The following is a 17,949-nucleotide window of genomic DNA, read 5'->3' as shown; positions in this document are numbered from 1 at the left end:
TATATATAATATATATCTATATAATTATATTTGTATAGAATTAAGTTTAGAATAAAACACATCAAGCCCTTAGCAATTGTTATCACTGAGACATAAGGTAGAGAGGTTGAGGAGTACATTCAGTGTTTATATAATTCCACACTGTTTAAACAAATATATTACTTTTGTAATAATAAACCTAAAAATCTTTAAAACTTCAGAAGTAAACACATCTCTTGTGTTTATGGGGTCCACAACTGCCACTTTCTTAAAGTAAAAGAATCAGTACACAGGTTAAGTCCAATCACAATTTAGAAAAGCACAAGGTAGACTGGAAGGTATGGCAAAAGAGGACTTTGACACATAAGAGGACTTTGATAGAGACTTTTTATTACCATATTAACAAACTGAATTACAGTCAGGGTGGAGCCCAGATAGAGAGAGAGCAGAAGACAAATTCAAGAATTCCTAGGCATAGCTCTGGAAAAATGCTCAGGATGAATTCTAAAGAACCAAAATCACAAGTAGCAAACATGAAGCCATCAAAATTCAAAAGAAGTTATTTTTACTTTCGAATGCACCCTCAACTGTAATCTCAACTTGATGTGGAAATCTGGATAAATCACAACCTCTCTGGGATGTCTCTGTATCTACAAACCAGGAAGGCAGAATAGATGACAATAATATTTTAAGAGTTCTACCTTTAAGCCCCTTGTAACAGTAATGATCTGAGTACTTAAATTTTAAAACAATAAAAATAAATTTTAAACAATTTTTTGCCTTTAAATCTACCAACTTATAGAAAATACAGGAGCAGAGAAACATGTTAAATGATAGCTCAAAAATGTAATCAGGAAAAAACCAAACTAGGAAACAAATGACCTGTTTTCTTCAACAAATACAATTTAGTAAGGAAAAAGGGAGAGAGGGAAACCTACAGAATTTTTTTAAAAAGACTTAAAAGATACAGCAATACAATTTTTTAAGAAACAATTGGGGAAATGGGAAACACAAGATATTTGATTTTAAGGAATTATTCATATTGTAAAATAATGACCTTTAAAAGAATCTTAATCTTTTAGAAATACACAATATACATGTATATCTACCTACCTATATAAATGACACAATGTTTCAGATTACAACATAATTGAGGGAGTAGAAATGAAACAAAATTGGCTATGAATTGATAATTAATTAAAGTAAGTGACCAGGATGAAAAGGTACACAATATTCTTCTCCATATGTTTCCATGTTTTAAAATTTCTTCCATAATGAAAAGATTTTTTATTTGTATTTATTATTTTAGAGACAGGGTCTCACTCCAACGTCCAGGCTGGAGTACAGTGGCATGATCATAGCTCACTGAAGCTTCGACCTCCTAGCTCAAGCGATCCTCTCACCTCAGCCTCCCCAATAGCAGGGAATACACACGTGTGTGCCACCATGCCTGGCTAATTTTTTAATTTCTTTTTTTGTAGAGATAGGTCTTACAACGTTGTCCAGGCCCACCCAACACTGTCCACTGCACCAAGCCAAAAAGATTTTTAAAAGAATGCTTATAAATAAAATCACTTACATGAGATAAACATTAATAAAAAATTACAACCTTTACCCCTCTAATTAATAGAAGCAGGTTAAAAACTGTAGTTTACAATCCATCAGTATGGTTGTAATATGGTTTGGATCTGTATCCTCACCCAAATCTCATGTTGCATTGTAATCCACAATGTTGGAGGCGGGGCCTGGAGGGAGGTAACTGGATCATGGTGTGGAGCCTACATGAAAGGTTTAGCACCATCCACTTGGTGCTATCTCATTATAGAGTACTCATGAGATCTGGTTCTTTAAAAGTGTGTAGCACCTCCCTCACTGCCCTCCTTGCTCTTGCTCTGGCCATGTAAGACATGCTAGCTTCTCCTTCATCTTCCGCCATGAATGTAAGTTTCCTGAGGCCTCCCCAGAAGACGCTATGCTTCGCGTACAGCGTGCAGAACTGTGAGCCAATTACATCTCTTTTCTTTATAAATTACCCAGTCTCACGTATTTCTTTATAGCATCATGAGAAGGGACTAATACAGGCTGCTTTAAGTTTACATTTGGACACACTATATGGCACTAAACCTTAACTTGCATTGTCAGTCATTCTCCGAATCAAAATGCATCAGAGAAAAAAAAAAAGATACAGCAAAGCTTTTCTGGGGGACAATCAATAAACTACACAATTAGTTGTAAAGTTATTGAAGCCCTAAAGAAAGAAGAGGTGGAAATTCTTAAAACTGACAAGCCAGAAAATAAATGGAAAAAACAAAATGGTTTTATAATATTCATACCTCATAAACATAAGAAGTTTTAGTTTCCAATATAGCTATCCGGTTACCCAAATAACATATCACAGGAATAAAAATATGAAGAGTTTGCTTTCACAGACATCACACAATTGGCCCAGGCATGGCGGCTCATGCCTATAATCCCTGCACTCTGGAGGCTGAGGCAGGAGGATCACTTGAAGCCAGGAGTTCAAGACCAGACTGGCTAACATAGGGAGATTCCCAGATTCCCGTCTCTACAAAAAATTTTTAAAAATTAGCTGGACATAGTGGCACATGCCTGCGGTCCTAGCTACGCAGGAGGCTGAAGTAGGAGGATCACTTGGGCCCTGGAGGTCAAGGCTGCAATGAGTCATGATTGCACTACTGCACTTTGGCCTGGGCAATAGAGCAAGACCCCATCTTAGAAACAAAAACAAAAAACATCACACGATGAACAATTTTTCAAAATCAGAACCAAAACCGGCAAACCTGTTTTAATGCCTAAACAATTCCTTTTGAAGGAGTTTCTCAAATATTCAGGCATGAACATAAGCTAATATAAAGACTAAGCAAAAAAAGATTTTAAGAGTTCTAAATTTTAGAAATATTTAAATCCAAATATGCCACTATTTACCTTAAGTGGAACCAAACTAAATGCTCCAATTAGAAAATAAATGCTACCTAATTGGATTTGAAAGTTCAACTATACAGTTCAAGAGTTTCAACAAAACAAACAGATGCAGAAAGACTGAAAGTAAAGAGGATAAAAACAGTATAGTATGCAAACTCTAATCCAAAGAATATTGGGAGTTATATTAATATCAAAGTAGATTGTAAGATAAAAAACTATAATTAGAAATAGAGTTATTTAAAAAATAAAAGTGGTTCAATTCACCAGGAAGATATAACCTAATAACATAAGATCAAAGTATATAAAGCAAAAATTGATAGAATGACAAGAAGCAGTAGATAAATGTGCAAATACAGTGAAAATTTTTAAAATACTTAATAGAAACAAGCAAGGAGAATAATCAGTAAAGAAACAGAGTATTTTAATAGATTAACAAACTTTACCTAATGGACATGGAGAGAACACCATAACCGAAAACTTCACATTATGTATTCTTATAGCATACATGGAACATTTACAAAAGTTGACTTTTTTTCTGGGCCACAATGCAAGTTGCAAAAAATTTCAACACACTGTAATTACATAATGCATATTCCCGGACCGCAATGCAATAATGTTATAAATAATTAAAAACAGCCAGAAATTCCTCATGTGTTGGAAATTATAAACTGAACTTCTAAATAACCTATAGCCCAAAGTAGACTCATTATAAACGTTACAAATGATTTTTAAATAGTGATAATAAAAAAGGCATATGGCATAGAAATAAAACAGTATCTGAAAAAAAATTTATAGCTTTACATGCACTTAAAGGAAAAGGCAAGTTAACTGAGGAGCTAACCATCCAGTTCAAGAAATTAGAAAAAAAACTCATCAAAATAAACTCAAAGAAAGTAGAAGGAAATAAGATCAGAAATTAATGAAACAGAAAAGAAATACATAATAGAAAAGAACAAAAAAGGCAAACCAATTCATTGGAAAACCTAACTATTGATAAATCTACAGTGACGCCCTCTCCCCTCTCCCCTCTCCCCTCTCCCCTCCCCCCTCTCCCCTCCCCCCTCCCCCCTCTCCCCTCTCCCCTCTCCCCTCTCCCCTCTCCCCTCTCCCCTCTCCCCTCTCCCCTCTCCCCTCTCTCCACGGTCTCCCTCTGATGCCGAGCCGAAGCTGGACGGTACTGCTGCCATCTCAGCTCACTGCAACCTCCCTGCCCGATTCTCCTGCCTCAGCCTGCCGAGTGCCTGCGATTGCAGGCGTGCGCCGCCACGCCTGACTGGTTTTCGTATTTTTTTGGTGGAGACGGGGTTTCGATGTGTCGGCTGGGCTGGTCTCCAGCTCCTAATCGCGAGTGATCCGCCAGCCTCGGCCTCCCGAGGTGCCGGGATTGCAGACGGAGTCTCGTTAACTCAGTGCTCAATGGCGCCCAGGCTGGAGTGCAGTGGCGTGATCTCGGCTCGCTACAACCACCTCCCAGCCGCCTGCCTTGGCCTCCCTAAGTGCCGAGATTGCAGCCTCTGCCTGGCAGCCACCCCGTCTGGGAAGTGAGGAGCGTCTCCGCCTGACTGCCCATCGTCTGGGATGTGAGGAGCCCCTCTGCCTGGCTGCCCAATCTGGAAAGTGAGGAGCGTCTCTGCCCGGCCGCCCATCGTCTGAGATGTGGGGAGCACCTCTGCCCTGCCGCCCCGTCCGGAATGTGAGGAGTGTCTCTGCCCGGCCGCCCTGTCTGAGAAGTGAGGAGACCCTCTGCCTGGCAACCGCCCCGTCTGAGAAGTGAGGAGCCCCTCCGCCCGGCAGCCACCCCGTCTGAGAAGTGAGGAGCGTCCTCCCTCCTCGTCTGGGAGGGAGGTGGGGGCGTCAGCCCCCCGCCCGGCCAGCCGCCCCGTCCGGGAGGTGAGGGGCACCTCTGCCCGGCCGCCCCTACCGGGAAGTGAGGAGCCCCTCTGCCCGGCCAGCCACCCCGTCCGGGAGGGAGGTGGGGGGGGTCAGGCCCCGCCCGGCCAGCCGCCCCATCCGGGAGGGAGGTGGGGGGATCAGCCCCCCGCCTGGCCAGCCGCCCCGTCCGGGAGGGAGGTGGGGGGGGTCAGCCCCCCGCCCGGCCAGCCGCCCCATCCAGGAGGGAGGTGGGGGGTCAGCCCCCCGCCCGGCCAGCCGCCCCGTCCGGGAGGGAGGTGGGGGGGTCAGCCCCCTGCCCGGCCAGCCGCCCTGTCCAGGAGGTGGGGGGGCGCCTCTGCCCGGCCGCCCCTACTGGGAAGTGAGGAGCCCCTCTGCCCGGCCAGCCGCTCTGTCTGGGAGGGAGGTGGGGGGGTCAGCCCCCGGCCCGGCCAGCCGCCCCGTCCGGGAGGGAGGTGGGGGGGTTAGCCCCCCGCCTGGCCAGCCGCCCCATCCGGGAGGTGAGGGGCGCCTCTGCCCGGCCGCCCCTTCTGGGAAGTGAGGAGCCCCTCTGCCCGGCCAGCCGCCCCGTCCAGGAGGGAGGTGGGGGGGTCAGCCCCCCGCCCGGCCAGCCGCCCCGTCCGGGAGGGAGGTGGGGGGGGGTCAGCCCCCCGCCCGGCCAGCCGCCCCATCCAGGAGGGAGGTGGGGGGTCAGCCCCCCGCCCGGCCAGCCGCCCCGTCCGGGAGGGAGGTGGGGGGGTCAGCCCCCCGCCCGGCCAGCCGCCCCGTCCGGGAGGGAGGTGGGGGGGGTCAGCCCCCCGCCCGGCCAGCCGCCCCGTCCGGGAGGGAGGTGGGGGGTCAGCCCCCCGCCCGGCCAGCCGCCCCGTCCGGGAGGGAGGTGGGGGGGTCAGCCCCCCGCCCGGCCAGCCGCCCCGTCCGGGAGGGAGGTGGGGGGATCAGCCCCCCGCCCGGCCAGCCGCCCTGTCCGGGAGGTGAGGGGCGCCTCTGCCCGGCCGCCCCTACCGGGAAGTGAGGAGCCCCTCTGCCCGGCCAGCCACCCCCTCCGGGAGGGAGGTGGGGGGGTCAGCCCCCCGCCGGGCCAGCCGCCCCGTCGGGGAAGTGAGGGGCGCCTCTGCCCGGCCGCCCCTACTGGGAAGTGAGGAGCCCCTCTGCCCGGCCAGCCGCCCTGTCCGGGAGGGAGGTGGGGGGTCAGCCCCCTGCCCGGCCAGCCGCCCCGTCCGGGAGGTGAGGGGCGCTTCTGCCCGGCCGCCCCTACTGGGAAGTGAGGAGCTCCTCTGCCCGGCCACCACCCCATCTGGGAGGTGTACTCAACAGCTCATTGAGAACGGGCCATGAAGACACTGGCGGTTTTGTGGAATAGAACGGGGGGAAAGGTGGGGAAAAGATTGAGAAGTCGGATGGTTGCTGTGTCTGTGTAGAAAGAGGTAGACATGGGAGACTTTTCATTTTGTTCTGTACTAAGAAAAATTCTTCTGCCTTGGGATCCTGTTGATCTGTGACCTTACCCCCAACCCTGTGCTCTCTGAAACATGTGCTGTATCCACTCAGGGTTGAATGGATTAAGGGCGGTGCAAGATGTGCTTTGCTAAACAGATGCTTGAAGGCAGCATGTTCGTTGAGAGTCATCACCACTCCTTAATCTCAAGTACCCAGGGACACAAACACTGCGGAAGGCCGCAGGGTCCTCTGCCTAGGAAAACCAGAGAACTTTGTTCACTTGTTTATCTGCTGACCTTCCCTCCACTATTGTCCTGTGACCCTGCCAAGTCCCCCTCTGCAAGAAACACCCAAGAATGATCAATAAAAAAGAAAAAAAAAAAAGACTAAAAAAAAAAAAAAAATCTACAGTGACACAGATTAAGATGGGGGAGGGCAAGGGGAGAGAAAGGAGAACAAGAGAGAGGAAGAAGGGAAAGGAGGAGGGAAGGAGAGGAGGGAAGGAGAGGAGGGAATAGGAGAAAGGAAAGGAGACGGATAAGAAGAATTGGGAAAAAGAGAAGAAAAAGACACATAACCATTATCAGGATGAAAAACCAATAGTACAAAATGGGGAGTCTAGAAATAGGCCCTCCTATATATAATGAGCCCTTCATATATATATCAGAGGTGGCACTGTACAAGAGTGGGTAAAAAATTGTTTTCTAGTAATTGATGTTGGGACAACTGGCTATCTGATATGGTTTGGTTGTTTTGTCCCCTCCAAATCTCATGTTGAAATGCGATTTCCAGTGTTAGAAGTGGGCTTAGTGGGTGTTTGTTTCATGGAGGTGGACGCTTCATGAATGGCTTGGTGCCCTCACCATGATAATGAGTGACTTCTTGCTCTGTTAGTTCACAACAAAGCTGGTTGTTTAAAGGAGCCCGGCATCTCTCTCATGCTGCCTCTCTCACCATGTGACACGCCTGCTTCCACTTCAGCTTCTATCATGATTGGAAGCTTCCTGAGGCCCTCACCAGACAGAAGCAAATGCCAGCACTATGCTTCCTATACAGCCTGCACGACCTCTTTTCTTTCCTTTTTTTTTTTTTTTTTTTTTTTGAGATGGAGTCTCACTCTGTCACCCAGCCTGGAATGTGGTGGCATGATCTAGGCTCACTGCAACCTCCACCCTCCGGGTTCAAGTGATTCTCCTGCCTCAGCCTCCTGAGTAGGTGGGATTACAGGCGCCCACCACCACGCCTGACTAATTTTTTGTATTTTTAGTAGAGACAGGGTTTTATCATATTGGCCAGGCTGGTTTCTAATTCTTGACCTCAGGTGATCCACCCACATGGGCCTCCCAAAGTGCAGGGATTACAGGCTTGAGCCACCACACCCGGCCAACCTCTTTTCTTTATAAATTGTCTGGCCTCAAGTATTCCTTTACAGCAATGCAAAACAGACTAACACACTATCTATATGAGAAAAAAATGAATACACTCACACATACACACACACACACATATACAAATCAGATGACTACACAACTAAATGTAAACAGCAAAGCTCTTACAAAATAATATAGAAAAATGTCTTCATAACATCAGGGTAGGGACGTTTTTTAAAATTAAGATACAAAAAGCCTTGGCCATAAAGCAAAAGATTAACACATAGGACCACATTACAACTAAGAATATTTGTTCATAATTTGTCCATTAGAAGAGTGAAATGCACTCCATAGAAGATAGCTGTAACACATTTATCCAACAAAAAGTTTGTGTCTAGAAAATAAAGAACTTCTACAAATCTGTAAGATAGGCACTCCAATAGAAAAATGAGTAAATGACCCAAACTGGTACTCTGAAAAGGATTTCCAAATAGACATGAAAAGATGCTACATCTCTTTGACTACAAAGAAAATGCAAATTAAAACCACAATCAAAATCCATACATAGCTAGCACACTGACAAAATTAAAAGTGTGACAATATCAAGTGGTTAGTGAACGTGAAGCAATGGAAGCTCTCATACATTCTTGGTCTGAATGTATACTGAAACACTACTGTGGAAAACATGACCTATGACCCAACAAGTTCACATCTAGGACAAATAAAATTTGTGCACCTAAGGACCTAAGTACCACACAAGTACATGCATAATATTCAAAGTAGCATTGTTAGTAACCACCAAAACCTGTTAGGAGCTTCAAGATCCATCAAAAGTAAAATGAATAGGTAAACTGTAGTAAATTCATTTTTTAAAAAATGATATATAATAGTTTAGAGCAACCACACAGCTACTACCTGCAACAACATGCCTGATTCTTGAAAGCCACATTGTGTGAAACCAAGAAACAAAGACATATACACTATATGATTCCATTTACTTAACTTTCAAAAACAGGCAATGCTAAATTATATACTTCTTTTTTCAACACACCATTTCTGGCTTGAATGAATTATATTCTTAAGGATGCATACCTAGATGAGCAAACCACAAAGTAAAGCAAGAAAGTGATAGACAAAGAGAAAATAGTATTTACCTTCAGAGGGAAAGGAAGGGTTGTGATTAGGAACGTACGCAGGAGGCTTCTGGAATATGGTTATGCTTTATTTTCTTAACCTGAGTGGGCTACAAAGATGCTTGCTTTGTAATAACTAATTAAACTACACAATTACGTTTTATGCATTTTCTGATGTGTTATGTCACAATTCAAAAGTCTTTAAGTTAAAAACATATCCTAAGTATCTCTAATTCTATTAATATCTAATGTGGATTTCTTCTTTTTTTCCCTACCTAAACCCTTCTAGTTTAATCTTATTTACAGTCTCAATCAGTTGTAGGTAACAAATTTCATAAGCATCTAAACTGACTTCAATGTGTTCTAAGGTGCTGCTTTTTCCAAGGAATTTCCTCTGTATTTCAGAACTGTGTAAAATAGGTCCATAGACTTATTATTTTATGTATAATCAATCTTCTGTATCTAGGGATTCTACATCTGTGGTTTCCACATATGTGGATTCAACCAACTATGGCTTGAAAATATTTGGGAAACAAATGGATGGTTGTTCTGTACTGAACATGAACAGGCTTCTTCTTCTTGTCATGATTCCCTGAGCAATACAGTAGCACAACTATTTACACATTTACATTTTATCAGGTATCATAAGTAATCTACAGACAATTTAAAGCATATAAGAGGATGTGTGTAGGTGATATGCAATTACTATGTCATTTTATATAGGGGACTTGAAAATCCATGCATTTTGGTACCTGAGGGGCTCCTGGAGCCAAACTCTCACAAATACCAAGAAACGACTATATTTACTTCAGCTTATGATTTTACAGGCTTAGCACGTAACTCCTCCAGCCCTTTTCAACTGAAATTCTTCACCAGGACCACAACACAAAACATGAAGCTTGAAAATTTTCTCAATTCTCCCAAGGACAGTTCATAGGTAATATTCTACATGCACAGAAGAAAAGTTAATTTGTCACATCATGATATTAGGGTGAGAAAGGTAGAGTGAAGAGGTAATCATTTTAGTTAACTTTCTTTGAAAATTTTTTAAGAAGAAAAATTTTTTTTGCAGTGCAATGACAATAATTAAGGTGGTAAGTGAGGTATAAACCACCAGTTTCTGTATATTATAAAATTAAGCTGATTTCTTTCCAATGACCTTTCTGATGATATCTATCCAGTACTTGATTGACTTTCCACTGGCATCTTAGGCTAATTTTATCAAGGCACCAGTTTATTATTAATACCAACTTCTTTCCTAGTTCATTAGTAACATCTGAATTACAGCATTTCATAAACCTAGTATGAGTTTGTCTTCCCTAAATGCATTACCTTACTCTTATATAAACCCACAAATTTGGGCAGTCTCCTACTCCCTCATATAAGTATAATAGGTTAACTAAGTTGCTCTGGCTGAAGCAGTCTGGGGACACAGGTGTAGAAATGTTTACAAAGTAGTTGGCAACAGAATGTGAAGTGTCAAATGTATTAAGAACATGACCCTGCTTAGAATAAATATCAGATGAACTTTAGAATTATTTGTTTATTTCTAAAAATAATTCAGAGTAGAGCATTTAAAAGAGCTCTGACCTTTTCCCAACAGACAGACATTAAATGGTAGCAGTGTTGTGTTAACTTCATTTAAGAATTTCTTAGAAAAACTCTGCCAAAGATTTACAATGTAACCACCATTCTATACTTTCTAAGCTGGCTTAAGAATATATGTTGTCAAATTTGACTTTAGAGTCAAATGTCTTACTCATTAGAATACTACCAATGTTATTGGAAAATGCCAGATAAAACAATAAAACTAAAATCAACTTGTCATCTACTGAAGATAATATGCGCACACATAACCTTTGAAACTCTGTAGCAAAGCCAAATTCTTCTAACTAAGAATACTTTTCTTGGAGCTATACCACAACTTTATACTGTTGGAAATTTTTCTGTGCTTATAAATCTACATACGAGAATACTGTGTTTCCTAAAACACCTTTCTTGGATTGTTTTATTAATGTTTTCTACCAGCAGTTAATATCAAACAAAGAGCTTCATTATTCTTAGTCACAGAAAGAACCAATTCAACTGTTTTATCAGCACTCAGACTATCTTTAGCAACAATTCCACCACTCATTTTTTTTTTCTCTTAGATAGGGTCTCGCTCTGTCACCCAGGCTGGATGGAGTCCAGTGGCATGATCATGGCTCACTGCAGCCTTAACTTCCCAGGCTCCAGTAATGGTCACGTCCCAGCCTCCCAAGTAGCTGGGACTACAGCCGTGCACCACCATGCCCCAGCTAATTTTTACATTTTTTGTAGAGACAAGGCCTTGCCATGTTGCCCAGACTGGTCTCAAGCTCTTGGGCTCAAGCAATCTGCCCGCTTCGGCCTCCCAAAGTGCTGGGATTATAGGCATGAGCCACCGCGCCCAGCCTTTCACCACTAATTTTCAAAACATCATATTCACTACACATTAACAGATGTTTTATTTCTGGGAACTGAAAATACATTTGTGTATCTGATTATTATGCAACCATTAAAAATGATTAAGCTCTTGCACCATAAGGCAGTGCTTTACATATTAAAAACTCTCTGCCTTATAAATGGCACTACCAACTGCATGTGCTAGAAATACAGAACATTTATCCTTATACTGCCTCATTCTACATCAAAACAATCAGTATATCTGGCTGATTTTACTCCTAAATCTATTTTGAATCTCTCTACTCTCTATCACTACCTATAGTCCTAGACACTATAATTTCTTTTCTGAACTATTATATTTACCTCCATACTCTCACCACCTAACAGTCCATTTGCCCACATGGCCTCTGAATGATCTTTTTAAATTACAAAGTTCGTATGATTCCCTTGATTCAAAAATCTTCAGTGGTTTCCCACCACTCTTGGGGAAAAGTACCAAAAACTTTACATGTATTATTTAGACCTTGCTTAGCTACGTCTTCAGCCTCAGTCCCTCGCTTTCTAGTTATCATTCTCTGCACTCCAGACATTTTACCTCTAACGCTCCAAGCTCCTTCCCTCTGCCTGCAATTGCACCTGTACAAGCTCCTAGCACCTCCAATGCCCTGCTTCCTTCTTTCACATGCCTGACTTGTATTCATTTTTCAGTTCTCATCTTAAATAATACATATTCAATTTTGATTTCCCCACTTATATGTTCTCACATTCATACTTTTTTTTTTTTTTTTAAGATATTCTCACTTTATCACCCAGGCTGGAATACAGTGGCACCATCTCAGCTTACTGCAACCTCTGCCTCCTGGATTCAAGCGACTCTCGTGCCTCAGTCTCCCGAGTAGCTGGGATTACAGGTGTGCACCACCACACCTGGCTAATTTTTGTATTTTTAGTAGAGACAGGGTTTAGTCACATTGCCTGGGCTGGTCTCGAACTCCTGGCTTCAAGTGATCCATCTATCTTGGCTTCCCAAAGTGCTGGGATTATAGGCATAAGCCACTGTGCCTGGCTGACATTCATACTTCTTTACAGCCCTTATCGTATCACAGTTGTAACTTTTTTTGTGAGATTGTTTAATAGTACTCTCTATCACTAGAGTATAAGCTCCATAAGAGAAGGACACATCATTCTTCTTCACTGCTCTATCATTAGCACCTACCAAGATGTCTGGTCCACAAAGGAGTCTAATAATTATTTGCTGAGTGAAATACACATAGAATTAAGTCTAGAAAAAGACATATCCAAATAATCAGTTATCTCTGGGTGGTAGGATTATGGGTAGTTTTCATTTTCTACCTTATATTTTTCATCATTTATATTTTCTACAATAAGCACATTTTGCTTTTATTATTTAAAAGTTAACTCCAGTCCATTTTTAAAAATAAACTTCATTTTGGAATAATTTTAGATTTATGAAAGTTGCAAAGATAGTATAGAGATGTCCCAAATACCTCTCATTCATAGTTTCCCCAATTGTTAACACGTTACATTTCCATGATACATTTGTCAAAACGAAGAAACTTGACATTTGTATATTAAGTAAACTCCAGACTTTACATAGATTTCAGCACCTTTTCCATGAGTGTCCTCTTTCTATTCCAGGTCCCAATACAGGATCCACATTGCATTTAGCTATCTTGTCTCCCTGAACTCCTTTGGTCTTAGTTTTTCAGTCTTTCCTAGTTTTCATGATCTTGACTAGTCAGGTATCCTGTAAAATGTCATTCAGTCTAAGCTCATCAGTTGCTTTTCTTATGATTAGACTAGGATTATGGGTCTTTGGAAACACTATCGCAAAGGTGACATGCTCTTCTTGTCACATATCAAGAGTACATGATATCTATGATTTATCTCTGGTGATATTAATGTTCACTATTTGGCTAAGATAGTGTTTTCCAGGTTTTTCCCTACTCTATTCTTTGGAAGTAAGTCACTAAGTCCAGTCCACCCTCAAGGGAGGTAGGAATTGAGCTTCTCCTCCATAGAATGGAATGGGTACATAAATTATTTGATGGGAGATTTGTCTCTTTTGCCTCATATTTATTCAATCCTTTATGTCAACTTATATCCTTTATATCATATATATGGGATTATTTTATACTTTGAGTTATAATTCACGCTACATTATTTTTGTTGCTCAAATTATTCCAGCTTTGACCCTTGGGAGCTTCTTCAGGTAAGTTCCTGTGTTCCTCTGATGTGCCCCCATCCTTTGTTTTATGAGTACTTCTTCACTCCTGGTACTACAAGACACTCTGGCCACATCTTGTATTTCTACTCTCTCAGTCCTAGACTCTGCCATTTCTCCTAGGCAATCCAAGTCATTACTAAGACCTAAAGTTAACTATATAAGATTTTTTTTTCTTGAGATGGGGTCTTGCTCTGTCACCCAGGCTGGAGTGCAGTGGCTGATCTCGGCTAACTGCAGCCTTGACCTCCCCAGGCTCAAGTGATCTTCCCATCTCAGCCTCCTGCATATTGAGGACCACAGACAAGCACCATCATGTCCAGCTAATTTTTCTATTTTTTGTAGAGACAGGGTTTCGCCATATTGCCCAGGCTGGTCTCGAATTCCTGGGATCAAGAGATCCATCCACCCACCTCAGCCTCCCAAAGTGTTGGCATTACAGGCATGAGCCACCACGCCCAGCCAACCATATAAGATTTTTATGAACCCAGGATAATCTATCTGAATGTCATGATGTAGGTAGTCTGTTTGATAGCTGCAGAAAGTATAAGTAAGTTTAAACTTTGGGCACTCAGGCTAAAATTATCATAAAGGACTCTCACATATAATATTAAATAGCAACACTTCCATCATTTCTTCTACCGTATTCTTTTGTTTCCAAAACTAATCTGAATCAGGTAGGTAGAATAGATATGTTTCCCTTCATTTTTTAGATGAGAAAATCTAAAAGGGTGTGATGACACTGACTAATGTCAGGCAGGTAGCCATTTTCCTCTGTGGTTTTCTCCTGGCTTTCTATTCTATCCCTATTTCCTTCTGGATTACACTACCATTTTGGTGGGCCCTTATGCAATACAGTTTAACAATATAGATAAGTGGCTTATATCCTGCTACTCTACTGAATAACCTACCAGTTTAGTGTCCAGCTAAACCAAAACTTTATATAACTGTATTAGTTCGATAATTTAAAAGGTCTGAGTGCTGTGGCTCACGCCTGTAATCCCAGCATTTTGGAAGGCCGAGGGGGGCAGATCATTTGAGGTCAAGAATTCGAGACCAGCCTGGCCAACATAGCAAAACCCATCTCTACTGAAAAAAAAAAGTATAAAAACTTAGCTGGGCATGGTGGCACATGCCTGTAGTCCCAGCTACTCGGAAGGCTGAGGCACGAGAATCACTTCAACACTCCACCTGGGAGGCAGAGGTTGTAGTGAGCCAAAGTATCACCAGGGCACTCTAGCCTGAATGACAGAGTGAGACTCTGTCTCAAAAATAATAATTAAAAAGGAAAAAAGACTCCTAAAAGGTATAAAATATGAGCAGTGAATATGTTGAATAGACGACTATTTTACAAAGAAGTAAACTCTTAACGAGCTCCTACTCTATGCATGCCAATATATTAGACATTTGTAAGAAGGAAGGATAAAATAAACAGTATATATGGCTGCCCATTATATATGAATATCCCTTCCCCACAAAACTTGGAAATAGAAAAAAATAAGAATGCTCATCAAGTGTTAAACTATGTAATCAAAACGTAATGAATCAGCTCTAAACAGAACTATGTACATAGGAAAATAAATTACTTACAAACTAACAGAAATTACTAGGATAATTTTACTGAAAAAAATGTGTTGCTCAATTTAGGAGGAGGGCAGGCTATAAACAAGTAAGACAAATACAGATAAAGTCAAGAATGCAAGCACAATAGAAGCAACACCCAATTTACTACATACGAGGGGCCCTTAACTTTAACTGAGTAGTAAGGTAAGGCTTACTAAAGGGACTGAGGGCTAATTTAAGAAGCAAAGTGAAAGTAGTACTTTAGCACTACTTGGTATTGGAATACTATTAGTATTCTAGACAAAGGACCATGTATAAAGACCTGGAAAAATGACAGCCAGGCACAAGCTCAAACCTAACATTTACAAGGGCCAGGGCAATAGTACAACAGAAGGCCCAATTACCATATGGACAAAATAGTTATACATCAAGTTTAAACTATTAATATGTTCTATCCTATATACAAATATACCTCGGAATGACCTGGAAGTTTAAATTCAGTTTTATAATTCTGCAGCCAAATTGCTGACAATTTGGAAAATACTGAAAGTATAAAGAAAAATTATAAATCCCCAAATTCCATCATGAAGAAAAAGCACATTATTTTGGTGTATTTTCCTCCAATGTTTTTTCTGTGTGTGTATATAATATTTGAAGAGAATTGGGAAATCATATATGTAGATTTTACCCTTTTTATATAAACCCTTCACTCTTAAAGTTTTTAATACAATATAACAAGTCACCTTATTCGTGTACCCAGTGTGCATTTGGCAGCTAGCTTATCTTAGAATTCTCAAAGTGTGGTCAAGAATTGTCGAGAGACCCCAAAAATCTTTCTCAAGGGTCCATAAGGTTAAAAACAACACTTTCGATAATACTAAGATATCCGTGTCCGATTCCTACTGCTATCGTAACACACTGCCATAAACTTAGTAGCTTAAAACAACACAAATTTATTTTCTTATAGTTCTGGAGACCAGAAGTCTAAGATCAAGGTGTGTCAGCAGGGCAGTGTTCCTTTTGGAGGCTTCAGGGGAGAATCTGTTTCCTCGCCTTTTCTAGCTTCCAAAGGCCACTTTCATTCCTCGGATTATGGCCTTTTTCTCACATCACTTCTTGTTTCCATTATCATGTCTGCTACCACTAACTCTGATCCTCCTGCCTCCCTCTTTTAAGGACCCTTGTGATTACATCAGAGATACCCAGATAATCCAGGATAATCACTCCATCTCTAGATATTTAATCACAAAGTCCATTTTAACATGAAAGGTAACATATTTACAGGTTTTGGGAATTCGGGTGTGGGGATGGCCATTATTAAGCAGACCATAACATTCTTTGTCTTGTTCATTGTATTGGCCTTTCATTTATAGTACAAAAGCAATAGTGACGAAGACAGCTTGATATCTAGCATAAATCAAAACAGTGGCACCAAAATTTACTAGAACTTGTTGTATTGGCCAGGCACGGTGGCTCACGCCTGTAATCCCAACACTTTGGGAGGCTGAGGCGGGCGGATCACTTGAAATCAGGAGTTCAAGACTAGCCTGGCCATCTCTACTAAAAAGACAAAAATCAGCCAGGCGTGGTGGTGTACATCTGTAATCCCAGCTACTCAGAAGGCCAAAGCACGAGAATTGCTTGAACCCGGGAGGCGGAGGTTGCAGTGAGCCAAGATCGTGCTCCGGCCTGGGCAACAGAGGGAGACTCCGTCTCAAAAAAAAAAAAAAAAAGAAAAAAAAAAGCAGTTGTTATATTTTTCACCAACATGAATTTGCAGAAAACAAAAGCCTGTTTCACTTCCAAATGTTCTTGATAAAACAGTAAGTATTCATTTTATTAAATCACAACTCTTGAGTACACATCTTTTTAATATTCTGTGTAACAAAGTAGAAAGAACGAACAGAACACTTTCGCTCATACTGTTGTACAATGTTCCGTCCTGAGGAAAAGCACTTATCTGAATATTTGAGTTGTGGGCCGAACGTTTTTCATGGTACACCATTTTTCTTTGAAAGAAAAACTGACACACTCACTTTAGTTATTTAGGCTAAAGATTTTGCCAGACATTTTCTCAACCTGTCTTTTCAAGTAAAACAACTGACAGTATATTGTTGCCAATAAAAAAAATTTGAGCTCTCAAGCAAAAACCAAATTTTGGAAAACTTGTATTCACCACTGTGAGCCAGACAGCTTCCCAACACTTTGGAAGGCCGAGATGGGAGGATCACTTGAGCCCAGGAGTTCGACATCAGCCTGAGCAACATAGTGAGATACCCCATCTCTACAAAAAAATTAAAAATTAGCTGGGTGTGGTAGTATATGCCTATAGTCCCAGCTACTTGGGAGGCTGAGGTGAGAGGATCACTCAAGTCCACGGAGGTCGAGGCTGCAGTGAGCTGTGATCATGCCACTGCACCCCAGCCTGGATGACAGAATGAGACCCTGAATTTTTTTAAAAAAATTATTTTGAGGCCAGGCGCAGTGGTGCACGCCTGTAATCCTAACACTTTGGGAGGCCGAGGCGGGTGGATAACCTGAGGTCAGGAGTTTGAGACCAGCTTGACTAACATGGTGAAACCCCGTCTCTACTAAATACAAAAAATTAGCCAGGCATGGTGGTGTGTGCCTGTAATCCCAGCTACTTGGGAGGCTGAAGCAGAAGAATTGCTTGAACCTAGGAGGCAGAGGTTGCAGTGAGCAGAGATTGTGCCATTGCACTCCAGCTTGGGCAACAAGAGCAAAACTCTGTCTCAAAAATATATATATATTTTATTTTGAATGAAGACTCCTGACTTTGCCCATTGGCATAGCCTTTACTTTTCATTAGGATGACTTCTGGTGGCTTCTATTCAGTCTTACATTCAGCTGGGTTGTGTTCTGTTGCTAAAGAAAAACTAGCTAAATGTAAATAATACACTCTTTTATAATATAGCTCTGTTATAATTCTAAAATCACTGTTACC

At 41.9% G+C, this 17,949-nt stretch overlaps 1 protein-coding gene and 1 long non-coding RNA gene across 7 annotated transcripts in view; one reads left to right on the top strand and one right to left on the bottom strand.

Annotated features, from left to right (window-relative positions):
- CLCN3 (chloride voltage-gated channel 3) overlaps positions 1-17,949 on the bottom strand; it is a 108,098-nt gene that overhangs the window by 64,674 nt on the left and 25,475 nt on the right. The window lies entirely within an intron of this gene.
- On the top strand, positions 1,048-6,757 carry LOC134730300 (uncharacterized). The gene is made up of 2 exons (XR_010112062.1): positions 1,048-4,767; positions 5,395-6,757. It is a non-coding gene; the product is annotated as an uncharacterized LOC134730300 (long non-coding RNA).

The sequence above is a fragment of the Pan paniscus genome, chromosome 3 (assembly GCF_029289425.2).
Source record: "Pan paniscus chromosome 3, NHGRI_mPanPan1-v2.0_pri, whole genome shotgun sequence".
NCBI lineage: Eukaryota > Metazoa > Chordata > Mammalia > Primates > Hominidae > Pan > Pan paniscus.
This window is presented reverse-complemented; position numbering and strand designations above follow the sequence as displayed.